The sequence below is a fragment of the Mytilus galloprovincialis genome, chromosome 5 (genome assembly GCF_965363235.1).
Source record: "Mytilus galloprovincialis chromosome 5, xbMytGall1.hap1.1, whole genome shotgun sequence".
Lineage (NCBI taxonomy): Eukaryota > Metazoa > Mollusca > Bivalvia > Mytilida > Mytilidae > Mytilus > Mytilus galloprovincialis.
In genome coordinates this window covers 59441827-59455715 of record NC_134842.1, presented here as the reverse complement: position 1 = coordinate 59455715, position 13889 = coordinate 59441827, and positions in this window count along the sequence as shown.

Genomic DNA, 13889 nt, shown 5'->3' with positions numbered 1-13889 from the left:
TTGTTGAAATCGAATGTAGAATTTTGAAAAATGTAGTTGCAAGTTAAAAATCGAATGTTAATAATGTGTGAAAATATATGTCAAAATTTAAAAACCTTTGTTAAAAATTGAGAATTAAATGTTGAAAACTAATTTTTAATGTTTCAAGGTTGAAAACAAATCTTCCATGTTAAAAAAATGAATTTTGAAAACCATTGTTGAAAATTGAAATTCGAATGTTGAAAACTAATTTTGAATGTTGGAAACTAATTTTGTATGGTGTGAAACTACTTTTGAATGTTTGAAACTAATTTTGTATGGTTTGAAACTAATTTTCAATTTTGAAAACGAATGTTGAATGATGAAAATTGAATGTTGAAAAGGACTGTTAGATGATAAAAACAAATTTTGAAAGTTGAAAATCGAATGTTGAAAGTTGAAAATTAATTGTTGAAATCGAATGTTGAAAGTTGAAAATTAATTGTTGAAATCGAATGTAGAATTTTGAAAAATGTAGTTGCAAGTTAAAAATCGAATGTTAATAATGTGTGAAAATATATGTCAAAATTTAAAAACCTTTGTTAAAAATTGAGAATTAAATGTTGAAAACTAATTTTTAATGTTTCAAGGTTGAAAACAAATCTTCCATGTTGAAAAAAATGAATTTTGAAAACCATTGTTGAAAATTGAAATTCGAATGTTGAAAACTAATTTTGAATGTTGGAAACTAATTTTGTATGGTGTGAAACTACTTTTGAATGTTTGAAACTAATTTTGTATGGTTTGAAACTAATTTTCAATTTTGAAAACGAATGTTGAATGATGAAAATTGAATGTTGAAAAGGACTGTTAGATGATAAAAACAAATTTTGAAAGTTGAAAATCGAATGTTGAAAGTTGAAAATTAATTGTTGAAATCGAATGTAGAATTTTGAAAAATGTAGTTGCAAGTTAAAAATCGAATGTTAATAATGTGTGAAAATATATGTCAAAATTTGAAAACCTTTGTTAAAAATTGAGAATTAAATGTTGAAAACTAATTTTTAATGTTTCAGGTTGAAAACAAATCTTCCATGTTAAAAAAATGAATGTTGAAAACAAATGTTGAATTTTGAAAACCATTGTTGAAAATTGAAATTCGAATGTTGAAAACTAATTTTGAATGTTGGAAACTAATTTTGAATGTTTGAAACTAATTTTGTATGGTTTGAAACTAATTTTGTATGGTTTGAAACTAATTTTGTATGGTTTGAAACTAATTTTGACTGTTTGAAACTAATTTTGTATGGTGTGAAACTAATTTTGACTGTTTGAAACTAATTTTGTATGGTGTGAAACTAATTTTGACTGTTTGAAACTAATTTTGTATGGTTTGAAACTAATTTTCATGAATTTTGAAAAGGACTGTTAGATGATAAAAACAAATTTTGAAAGTTGAAAATCGAATGTTGAAAGTTGAAAATTGATTGTTGAAATCGAATGTAGAATTTTGAAAAATGTAGTTGCAAGTTAAAATTTGAATGTTAATAATGTGTGAAAATATATGTCAAAATTTGAAAACTGTTAAAAATTAAGAATTAAATGTTGAAAACTAATTTTTAATGTTTCAGGTTGAAAACAAATCTTCCATGTTAAAAAAATGAATTTTGAAAACAAATGTTGAATTTTGAAAACCATTGTTGAAAATTGAAATTCGAATGTTGAAAACTAATTTTGAATGTTGGAAACTAATTTTGTATGGTGTGAAACTAATTTTGAATGTTTGAAACTAATTTTGTATGGTTTGAAACTAATTTTCAATTTTGAAAACGAATGTTGAATGATGAAAATTGAATGTTGAAAAGGACTGTTAGATGATAAAAACAAATTTTGAAAGTTGAAAATCGAATGTTGAAAGTTGAAAATTAATTGTTGAAATCGAATGTTGAAAGTTGAAAATTAATTGTTGAAATCGAATGTAGAATTTTGAAAAATGTAGTTGCAAGTTAAAAATCGAATGTTAATAATGTGTGAAAATATATGTCAAAATTTGAAAACCTTTGTTAAAAATTGAGAATTAAATGTTGAAAACTAATTTTTAATGTTTCAAGGTTGAAAACAAATCTTCCATGTTGAAAAAAAAAGAATTTTGAAAACCATTGTTGAAAATTGAAATTCGAATGTTGAAAACTAATTTTGAATGTTGGAAACTAATTTTGTATGGTGTGAAACTAATTTTGAATGTTTGAAACTAATTTTGTATGGTTTGAAACTAATTTTCAATTTTGAAAACGAATGTTGAATGATGAAAATTGAATGTTGAAAAGGACTGTTAGATGATAAAAACAAATTTTGAAAGTTGAAAATCGAATGTTGAAAGTTGAAAATTAATTGTTGAAATCGAATGTTGAAAGTTGAAAATTAATTGTTGAAATCGAATGTAGAATTTTGAAAAATGTAGTTGCAAGTTAAAAATCGAATGTTAATAATGTGTGAAAATATATGTCAAAATTTGAAAACCTTTGTTAAAAATTGAGAATTAAATGTTGAAAACTAATTTTTAATGTTTCAGGTTGAAAACAAATCTTCCATGTTAAAAAAATGAATGTTGAAAACAAATGTTGAATTTTGAAAACCATTGTTGAAAATTGAAATTCGAATGTTGAAAACTAATTTTGAATGTTGGAAACTAATTTTGAATGTTTGAAACTAATTTTGTATGGTTTGAAACTAATTTTGTATGGTTTGAAACTAATTTTGTATGGTTTGAAACTAATTTTGACTGTTTGAAACTAATTTTGTATGGTGTGAAACTAATTTTGACTGTTTGAAAATAATTTTGTATGGTGTGAAACTAATTTTGACTGTTTGAAACTAATTTTGTATGGTTTGAAACTAATTTTCATGAATTTTGAAAAGGACTGTTAGATGATAAAAACAAATTTTGAAAGTTGAAAATCGAATGTTGAAAGTTGAAAATTGATTGTTGAAATCGAATGTAGAATTTTGAAAAATGTAGTTGCAAGTTAAAATTTGAATGTTAATAATGTGTGAAAATATATGTCAAAATTTGAAAACTGTTAAAAATTAAGAATTAAATGTTGAAAACTAATTTTTAATGTTTCAGGTTGAAAACAAATCTTCCATGTTAAAAAAATGAATTTTGAAAACAAATGTTGAATTTTGAAAACCATTGTTGAAAATTGAAATTCGAATGTTGAAAACTAATTTTGAATGTTGGAAACTAATTTTGTATGGTGTGAAACTAATTTTGAATGTTTGAAACTAATTTTGTATGGTTTGAAACTAATTTTCAATTTTGAAAACGAATGGTGAATGATGAAAATTGAATGTTGAAAAGGACTGTTAGATGATAAAAACAAATTTTGAAAGTTGAAAATCGAATGTTGAAAGTTGAAAATTAATTGTTGAAATCGAATGTTGAAAGTTGAAAATTAATTGTTGAAATCGAATGTAGAATTTTGAAAAATGTAGTTGCAAGTTAAAAATCGAATGTTAATAATGTGTGAAAATATATGTCAAAATTTGAAAACCTTTGTTAAAAATTGAGAATTAAATGTTGAAAACTAATTTTTAATGTTTCAAGGTTGAAAACAAATCTTCCATGTTGAAAAAAAAGAATTTTGAAAACCATTGTTGAAAATTGAAATTCGAATGTTGAAAACTAATTTTGAATGTTGGAAACTAATTTTGTATGGTGTGAAACTAATTTTGAATGTTTGAAACTAATTTTGTATGGTTTGAAACTAATTTTCAATTTTGAAAACGAATGTTGAATGATGAAAATTGAATGTTGAAAAGGACTGTTAGATGATAAAAACAAATTTTGAAAGTTGAAAATCGAATGTTGAAAGTTGAAAATTGATTGTTGAAATCGAATGTAGAATTTTGAAAAATGTAGTTGCAAGTTAAAATTTGAATGTTAATAATGTGTGAAAATATATGTCAAAATTTGAAAACTGTTAAAAATTAAGAATTAAATGTTGAAAACTAATTTTTAATGTTTCAGGTTGAAAACAAATCTTCCATGTTAAAAAAATGAATGTTGAAAACAAATGTTGAATTTTGAAAACCATTGTTGAAAATTGAAATTCGAATGTTGAAAACTAATTTTGAATGTTGGAAACTAATTTTGAATGTTTGAAACTAATTTTGTATGGTTTGAAACTAATTTTGTATGGTTTGAAACTAATTTTGTATGGTTTGAAACTAATTTTGACTGTTTGAAACTAATTTTCTATGGTGTGAAACTAATTTTGACTGTTTGAAACTAATTTTGTATGGTTTGAAACTAATTTTCATGAATTTTGAAAAGGACTGTTAGATGATAAAAACAAATTTTGAAAGTTGAAAATCGAATGTTGAAAGTTGAAAATTGATTGTTGAAATCGAATGTAGAATTTTGAAAAATGTAGTAGCAAGTTAAAATTTGAATGTTAATAATGTGTGAAAATATATGTCAAAATTTGAAAACTGTTAAAAATTAAGAATTAAATGTTGAAAACTAATTTTTAATGTTTCAGGTTGAAAACAAATCTTCCATGTTAAAAAAATGAATTTTGAAAACAAATAATGAATTTTGAAAACCATTGTTGAAAATTGAAATTCGAATGTTGAAAACTAATTTTGAATGTTGGAAACTAATTTTGTATGGTGTGAAACTAATTTTGAATGTTTGAAACTAATTTTGTATGGTTTGAAACTAATTTTCAATTTTGAAAACGAATGTTGAATGATGAAAATTGAATGTTGAAAAGGACTGTTAGATGATAAAAACAAATTTTGAAAGTTGAAAATCGAATCTTGAAAGTTGAAAATTAATTGTTGAAATCGAATGTTGAAAGTTGAAAATTAATTGTTGAAATCGAATGTAGAATTTTGAAAAATGTAGTTGCAAGTTAAAAATCGAATGTTAATAATGTGTGAAAATATATGTCAAAATTTGAAAACCTTTGTTAAAAATTGAGAATTAAATGTTGAAAACTAATTTTTAATGTTTCAAGGTTGAAAACAAATCTTCCATGTTGAAAAAAAAGAATTTTGAAAACCATTGTTGAAAATTGAAATTCGAATGTTGAAAACTAATTTTGAATGTTGGAAACTAATTTTGTATGGTGTGAAACTAATTTTAAATGTTTGAAACTAATTTTGTATGGTTTGAAACTAATTTTCAATTTTGAAAACGAATGTTGAATGATGAAAATTGAATGTTGAAAAGGACTGTTAGATGATAAAAACAAATTTTGAAAGTTGAAAATCGAATGTTGAAAGTTGAAAATTAATTGTTGAAATCGAATGTTGAAAGTTGAAAATTAATTGTTGAAATCGAATGTAGAATTTTGAAAAATGTAGTTGCAAGTTAAAAATCGAATGTTAATAATGTGTGAAAATATATGTCAAAATTTGAAAACCTTTGTTAAAAATTGAGAATTAAATGTTGAAAACTAATTTTTAATGTTTCAGGTTGAAAACAAATCTTCCATGTTAAAAAAATGAATGTTGAAAACAAATGTTGAATTTTGAAAACCATTGTTGAAAATTGAAATTCGAATGTTGAAAACTAATTTTGAATGTTGGAAACTAATTTTGAATGTTTGAAACTAATTTTGTATGGTTTGAAACTAATTTTGTATGGTTTGAAACTAATTTTGTATGGTTTGAAACTAATTTTGACTGTTTGAAACTAATTTTGTATGGTGTGAAACTAATTTTGACTGTTTGAAACTAATTTTGTATGGTGTGAAACTAATTTTGACTGTTTGAAACTAATTTTGTATGGTTTGAAACTAATTTTCATGAATTTTGAAAAGGACTGTTAGATGATAAAAACAAATTTTGAAAGTTGAAAATCGAATGTTGAAAGTTGAAAATTGATTGTTGAAATCGAATGTAGAATTTTGAAAAATGTAGTTGCAAGTTAAAATTTGAATGTTAATAATGTGTGAAAATATATGTCAAAATTTGAAAACTGTTAAAAATTAAGAATTAAATGTTGAAAACTAATTTTTAATGTTTCAGGTTGAAAACAAATCTTCCATGTTAAAGAAATGAATTTTGAAAACAAATGTTGAATTTTGAAAACCATTGTTGAAAATTGAAATTCGAATGTTGAAAACTAATTTTGAATGTTGGAAACTAATTTTGTATGGTGTGAAACTAATTTTGAATGTTTGAAACTAATTTTGTATGGTTTGAAACTAATTTTCAATTTTGAAAACGAATGTTGAATGATGAAAATTGAATGTGGAAAAGGACTGTTAGATGATAAAAACAAATTTTGAAAGTTGAAAATCGAATGTTGAAAGTTGAAAATTAATTGTTGAAATCGAATGTTGAAAGTTGAAAATTAATTGTTGAAATCGAATGTAGAATTTTGAAAAATGTAGTTGCAAGTTAAAAATCGAATGTTAATAATGTGTGAAAATATATGTCAAAATTTGAAAACCTTTGTTAAAAATTGAGAATTAAATGTTGAAAACTAATTTTTAATGTTTCAAGGTTGAAAACAAATCTTCCATGTTGAAAAAAAAAGAATTTTGAAAACCATTGTTGAAAATTGAAATTCGAATGTTGAAAACTAATTTTGAATGTTGGAAACTAATTTTGTATGGTGTGAAACTAATTTTGAATGTTTGAAACTAATTTTGTATGGTTTGAAACTAATTTTCAATTTTGAAAACGAATGTTGAATGATGAAAATTGAATGTTGAAAAGGACTGTTAGATGATAAAAACAAATTTTGAAAGTTGAAAATCGAATGTTGAAAGTTGAAAATTAATTGTTGAAATCGAATGTTGAAAGTTGAAAATTAATTGTTGAAATCGAATGTAGAATTTTGAAAAATGTAGTTGCAAGTTAAAAATCGAATGTTAATAATGTGTGAAAATTTATGTCAAAATTTGAAAACCTTTGTTAAAAATTGAGAATTAAATGTTGAAAACTAATTTTTAATGTTTCAGGTTGAAAACAAATCTTCCATGTTAAAAAAATGAATGTTGAAAACAAATGTTGAATTTTGAAAACCATTGTTGAAAATTGAAATTCGAATGTTGAAAACTAATTTTGAATGTTGGAAACTAATTTTGAATGTTTGAAACTAATTTTGTATGGTTTGAAACTAATTTTGTATGGTTTGAAACTAATTTTGTATGGTTTGAAACTAATTTTGACTGTTTGAAACTAATTTTGTATGGTGTGAAACTAATTTTGACTGTTTGAAACTAATTTTGTATGGTGTGAAACTAATTTTGACTGTTTGAAACTAATTTTGTATGGTTTGAAACTAATTTTGACTGTTTGAAACTAATTTTGTATGGTGTGAAACTAATTTTGACTGTTTGAAACTAATTTTGAATGTTTGAAACTAATTTTGTATAGTTTGAAACTAATTTTGTATGGTTTGAAACTAATTTTGTATGGTTTGAAACTAATTTTGACTGTTTGAAACTAATTTTGTATGGTGTGAAACTAATTTTGACTGTTTGAAACTAATTTTGAATGTTTGAAACTAATTTTGTATAGTTTGAAACTAATTTTGTATGGTTTGAAACTAATTTTGTATGGTTTGAAACTAATTTTGACTGTTTGAAACTAATTTTGTATGGTGTGAAACTAATTTTGACTGTTTGAAACTAATTTTGTATGGTGTGAAACTAATTTTGACTGTTTGAAACTAATTTTGTATGGTTTGAAACTAATTTTCATGAATTTTGAAAAGGACTGTTAGATGATAAAAACAAATTTTGAAAGTTGAAAATCGAATGTTGAAAGTTGAAATTGATTGTTGAAATCGAATGTAGAATTTTGAAAAATGTAGTTGCAAGTTAAAATTTGAATGTTAATAATGTGTGAAAATATATGTCAAAATTTGAAAACTGTTAAAAATTAAGAATTAAATGTTGAAAACTAATTTTTAATGTTTCAGGTTGAAAACAAATCTTCCATGTTAAAAAAATGAATTTTGAAAACAAATGTTGAATTTTGAAAACCATTGTTGAAAATTGAAATTCGAATGTTGAAAACTAATTTTGAATGTTGGAAACTAATTTTGTATGGTTTGAAACTAATTTTGTATGGTTTGAAACTAATTTTGTATGGTTTGAAACTAATTTTGACTGTTTGAAACTAATTTTGTATGGTTTGAAACTAATTTTGACTGTTTGAAACTAATTTTGTATGGTGTGAAACTAATTTTGACTGTTTGAAACTAATTTTGAATGTTTGAAACTAATTTTGTATGGTGTGAAACTAATTTTGACTGTTTGAAACTAATTTTGTATGGTTTGAAACTAATTTTCATGAATTTTGAAAAGGACTGTTAGATGATAAAAACAAATTTTGAAAGTTGAAAATCGAATGTTGAAAGTTGAAAATTGATTGTTGAAATCGAATGTAGAATTTTGAAAAATGTAGTTGCAAGTTAAAATTTGAATGTTAATAATGTGTGAAAATATATGTCAAAATTTGAAAACTGTTAAAAATTAAGAATTAAATGTTGAAAACTAATTTTTAATGTTTCAGGTTGAAAACAAATCTTCCATGTTAAAAAAATGAATTTTGAAAACAAATGTTGAATTTTGAAAACCATTGTTGAAAATTGAAATTCGAATGTTGAAAACTAATTTTGAATGTTGGAAACTAATTTTGTATGGTTTGAAACTAATTTTGTATGGTTTGAAACTTATTTTGTATGGTTTGAAACTAATTTTGACTGTTTGAAACTAATTTTGTATGGTTTGAAACTAATTTTGACTGTTTGAAACTAATTTTGTATGGTGTGAAACTAATTTTGTATGGTGTGAAACTAATTTTGACTGTTTGAAACTAATTTTGTATGGTTTGAAACTAATTTTCATGAATTTTGAAAAGGACTGTTAGATGATAAAAACAAATTTTGAAAGTTGAAAATCGAATGTTGAAAGTTGAAATTGATTGTTGAAATCGAATGTAGAATTTTGAAAAAATGTAGTTGCAAGTTAAAATTTGAATGTTAATAATGTGTGAAAATATATGTCAAAATTTGAAAACTGTTAAAAATTAAGAATTAAATGTTGAAAACTAATTTTTAATGTTTCAGGTTGAAAACAAATCTTCCATGTTAAAAAAATGAATTTTGAAAACAAATGTTGAATTTTGAAAACCATTGTTGAAAATTGAAATTCGAATGTTGAAAACTAATTTTGAATGTTGGAAACTAATTTTGTATGGTTTGAAACTAATTTTGTATGGTTTGAAACTAATTTTGTATGGTTTGAAACTAATTTTGACTGTTTGAAACTAATTTTGTATGGTTTGAAACTAATTTTGACTGTTTGAAACTAATTTTGTATGGTGTGAAACTAATTTTGACTGTTTGAAACTAATTTTGAATGTTTGAAACTAATTTTGTATGGTTTGAAACTAATTTTGTATGGTTTGAAACTAATTTTGACTGTTTGAAACTAATTTTGTATGGTGTGAAACTAATTTTGACTGTTTGAAACTAATTTTGTATGGTGTGAAACTAATTTTGACTGTTTGAAACTAATTTTGTATGGTTTGAAACTAATTTTCATGAATTTTGAAAAGGACTGTTAGATGATAAAAACAAATTTTGAAAGTTGAAAATCGAATGTTGAAAGTTGAAAATTGATTGTTGAAATCGAATGTAGAATTTTGAAAAATGTAGTTGCAAGTTAAAATTTGAATGTTAATAATGTGTGAAAATATATGTCAAAATTTGAAAACTGTTAAAAATTAAGAATTAAATGTTGAAAACTAATTTTTAATGTTTCAGGTTGAAAACAAATCTTCCATGTTAAAAAAATGAATTTTGAAAACAAATGTTGAATTTTGAAAACCATTGTTGAAAATTGAAATTCGAATGTTGAAAATTAATTTTGAATGTTGGAAACTAATTTTGTATGGTTTGAAACTAATTTTGTATGGTTTGAAACTTATTTTGTATGGTTTGAAACTAATTTTGACTGTTTGAAACTAATTTTGTATGGTTTGAAACTAATTTTGACTGTTTGAAACTAATTTTGTATGGTGTGAAACTAATTTTGACTGTTTGAAACTAATTTTGTATGGTGTGAAACTAATTTTGACTGTTTGAAACTAATTTTGTATGGTGTGAAACTAATTTTGACTGTTTGAATTTTATTTTGACTGTTTGAAACTAATTTTGTATGGTGTGAAACTAATTTTGTATGGTGTGAAACTAATTTTGTATGGTTTGAAACTAATTTTCATGAATTTTGAAAAGGACTGTTAGATGATAAAAACAAATTTTGAAAGTTGAAAATCGAATGTTGAAAGTTGAAAATTGATTGTTGAAATCGAATGTAGAATTTTGAAAAATGTAGTTGCAAGTTAAAATTTGAATGTTAATAATGTGTGAAAATATATGTCAAAATTTGAAAACTGTTAAAAATTAAGAATTAAATGTTGAAAACTAATTTTTAATGTTTCAGGTTGAAAACAAATCTTCCATGTTAAAAAAATGAATTTTGAAAACAAATGTTGAATTTTGAAAACCATTGTTGAAAATTGAAATTCGAATGTTGAAAACTAATTTCGAATGTTGGAAACTAATTTTGTATGGTTTGAAACTAATTTTGTATGGTTTAAAACTAATTTTGTATGGTTTGAAACTAATTTTGACTGTTTGAAACTAATTTTGTATGGTTTGAAACTAATTTTGACTGTTTGAAACTAATTTTGTATGGTGTGAAATTAATTTTGACTGTTTGAAACTAATTTTGTATGGTGTGAAACTAATTTTGACTGTTTGAAACTAATTTTGACTGTTTGAAACTAATTTTGTATGGTGTGAAACTAATTTTGACTGTTTGAAACTAATTTTGTATGGTGTGAAACTAATTTTGACTGTTTGAAACTACTTTTGTATGGTTTGAAACTTATTTTCATGAATTTTGAAAAGGACTGTTAGATGATAAAAACAAATTTTGAAAGTTGAAAATCGAATGTTGAAAGTTGAAAATTAATTGTTAAAACGAATCTTGAAAGTTGAAAATTAATTGTTGAAATCGAATGTAGAATTTTGAAAAATGTAGTTGCAAGTTAAAAATCGAATGTTAATAATGTGTGAAAATATATGTCAAAATTTGAAAACCTTTGTTAAAAATTGAGAATTAAATGTTGAAAACTAATTTTTAATGTTTCAAGGTTGAAAACAAATCTTCCATGTTAAAAAATGAATGTTGAAAACAAATGTTGAATTTTGAAAACCATTGTTGAAAATTGAAATTCGAATGTTGAAAACTAATTTTGAATGTTGGAAACTAATTTTGACTGTTTGAAACTAATTTTGTATGGTGTGAAACTAATTTTGACTGTTTGAAACTAATTTTGTATGGTGTGAAACTAATTTTGACTGTTTGAAACTAATTTTGTATGGTGTGAAACTAATTTTGACTGTTTGAAACTAATTTTGTATGGTGTGAAACTAATTTTGACTGTTTGAAACTAATTTTGTATGGTTTGAAACTAATTTTGACTGTTTGAAACTAATTTTGTATGGTGTGAAACTAATTTTGACTGTTTGAAACTAATTTTGAATGTTTGAAACTAATTTTGTATAGTTTGAAACTAATTTTGTATGGTTTGAAACTAATTTTGTATGGTTTGAAACTAATTTTGACTGTTTGAAACTAATTTTGTATGGTGTGAAACTAATTTTGACTGTTTGAAACTAATTTTGAATGTTTGAAACTAATTTTGTATAGTTTGAAACTAATTTTGTATGGTTTGAAACTAATTTTGTATGGTTTGAAACTAATTTTGACTGTTTGAAACTAATTTTGTATGGTGTGAAACTAATTTTGACTGTTTGAAACTAATTTTGTATGGTGTGAAACTAATTTTGACTGTTTGAAACTAATTTTGTATGGTTTGAAACTAATTTTCATGAATTTTGAAAAGGACTGTTAGATGATAAAAACAAATTTTGAAAGTTGAAAATCGAATGTTGAAAGTTGAAATTGATTGTTGAAATCGAATGTAGAATTTTGAAAAATGTAGTTGCAAGTTAAAATTTGAATGTTAATAATGTGTGAAAATATATGTCAAAATTTGAAAACTGTTAAAAATTAAGAATTAAATGTTGAAAACTAATTTTTAATGTTTCAGGTTGAAAACAAATCTTCCATGTTAAAAAAATGAATTTTGAAAACAAATGTTGAATTTTGAAAACCATTGTTGAAATTGAAATTCGAATGTTGAAAACTAATTTTGAATGTTGGAAACTAATTTTGTATGGTTTGAAACTAATTTTGTATGGTTTGAAACTAATTTTGTATGGTTTGAAACTAATTTTGACTGTTTGAAACTAAGTTTGTATGGTTTGAAACTAATTTTGACTATTTGAAACTAATTTTGTATGGTGTGAAACTAATTTTGACTGTTTGAAACTAATTTTGAATGTTTGAAACTAATTTTGTATGGTTTGAAACTAATTTTGTATGGTTTGAAACTAATTTTGACTCTTTGAAACTAATTTTGTATGGTGTGAAACTAATTTTGACTGTTTGAAACTAATTTTGTATGGTGTGAAACTAATTTTGACTGTTTGAAACTAATTTTGTATGGTTTGAAACTAATTTTCATGAATTTTGAAAAGGACTGTTAGATGATAAAAACAAATTTTGAAAGTTGAAAATCGAATGTTGAAAGTTGAAAATTGATTGTTGAAATCGAATGTAGAATTTTGAAAAATGTAGTTGCAAGTTAAAATTTGAATGTTAATAATGTGTGAAAATATATGTCAAAATTTGAAAACTGTTAAAAATTAAGAATTAAATGTTGAAAACTAATTTTTAATGTTTCAGGTTGAAAACAAATCTTCCATGTTAAAAAAATGAATTTTGAAAACAAATGTTGAATTTTGAAAACCATTGTTGAAAATTGAAATTCGAATGTTGAAAACTAATTTTGAATGTTGGAAACTAATTTTGTATGGTTTGAAACTAATTTTGTATGGTTTGAAACTTATTTTGTATGGTTTGAAACTAATTTTGACTGTTTGAAACTAATTTTGTATGGTTTGAAACTAATTTTGACTGTTTGAAACTAATTTTGTATGGTGTGAAACTAATTTTGTATGGTGTGAAACTAATTTTGACTGTTTGAAACTAATTTTGTATGGTTTGAAACTAATTTTCATGAATTTTGAAAAGGACTGTTAGATGATAAAAACAAATTTTGAAAGTTGAAAATCGAATGTTGAAAGTTGAAATTGATTGTTGAAATCGAATGTAGAATTTTGAAAAAATGTAGTTGCAAGTTAAAATTTGAATGTTAATAATGTGTGAAAATATATGTCAAAATTTGAAAACTGTTAAAAATTAAGAATTAAATGTTGAAAACTAATTTTTAATGTTTCAGGTTGAAAACAAATCTTCCATGTTAAAAAAATGAATTTTGAAAACAAATGTTGAATTTTGAAAACCATTGTTGAAAATTGAAATTCGAATGTTGAAAACTAATTTTGAATGTTGGAAACTAATTTTGTATGGTTTGAAACTAATTTTGTATGGTTTGAAACTAATTTTGTATGGTTTGAAACTAATTTTGACTGTTTGAAACTAATTTTGTATGGTTTGAAACTAATTTTGACTGTTTGAAACTAATTTTGTATGGTGTGAAACTAATTTTGACTGTTTGAAACTAATTTTGAATGTTTGAAACTAATTTTGTATGGTTTGAAACTAATTTTGTATGGTTTGAAACTAATTTTGACTGTTTGAAACTAATTTTGTATGGTGTGAAACTAATTTTGACTGTTTGAAACTAATTTTGTATGGTGTGAAACTAATTTTGACTGTTTGAAACTAATTTTGTATGGTTTGAAACTAATTTTCATGAATTTTGAAAAGGACTGTTAGATGATAAAAACAAATTTTGAAAGT